The following is a 754-nucleotide window of genomic DNA, read 5'->3' as shown; positions in this document are numbered from 1 at the left end:
CAGTCTCAGCCATTCAGTGCTTTATAAACAGCAGCAGTATTTTGAAGTCATTTCTTTGACACATAGGACGCCAGAGTAAAGACTTCAGAACAGGAGTGATCCACTCTCTTAGTGTTAGTGAGGAACCAGAGTAAAGACTTCAGAACAGGAGTGATCCACTCTCTTAGTGTTGGTGAGGAACCAGAGTAAAGACTTCAGAACAGGAGTGATCCACTCTCTTAGTGTTGGTGAGGAACCAGTGTAAAGACTTCAGAACAGGACTGATCCACTCTCTTAGTGTTGGTGAGGAACCAGTTTAAAGACTTCAGAACAGGACTGATCCACTCTCTTAGTGTCAGTGAGGAACCAGAGTAAAGACTTCAGAACAGGACTGATCCACTCTCTTAGTGTCAGTGAGGAACCAGTGTAAAGACTTCAGAACAGGACTGATCCACTCTCTTAGTGTCAGTGAGGAACCAGTGTAAAGACTTCAGAACAGGACTGATCCACTCTCTTAGTGTTGGTGAGGAACCAGAGTAAAGACTTCAGGGATGTCCCGATCACCTTTTTTTGCTCCCGATCCGATTCCGATCATTTGATTTTGACAATTTGCCGATACCGATTTTTCCCGATCCGTATCTTTATGCAATGCATTAAGAGAAAAGAAAGAAAAAAGCATTCAAGTTGTCCCTTAAGGTTATTTTTTTATTAAATTGGATATTCTATCCAACATGGATATAGCTTCTTTCTTTCACAGCAGTCATTGGATCAGTTC

Source organism: Notothenia coriiceps, unplaced genomic scaffold (assembly GCF_000735185.1).
Source record: "Notothenia coriiceps isolate Sejong01 unplaced genomic scaffold, NC01 NC01_scaffold00017186, whole genome shotgun sequence".
NCBI lineage: Eukaryota > Metazoa > Chordata > Actinopteri > Perciformes > Nototheniidae > Notothenia > Notothenia coriiceps.
This window is presented reverse-complemented; position numbering follows the sequence as displayed.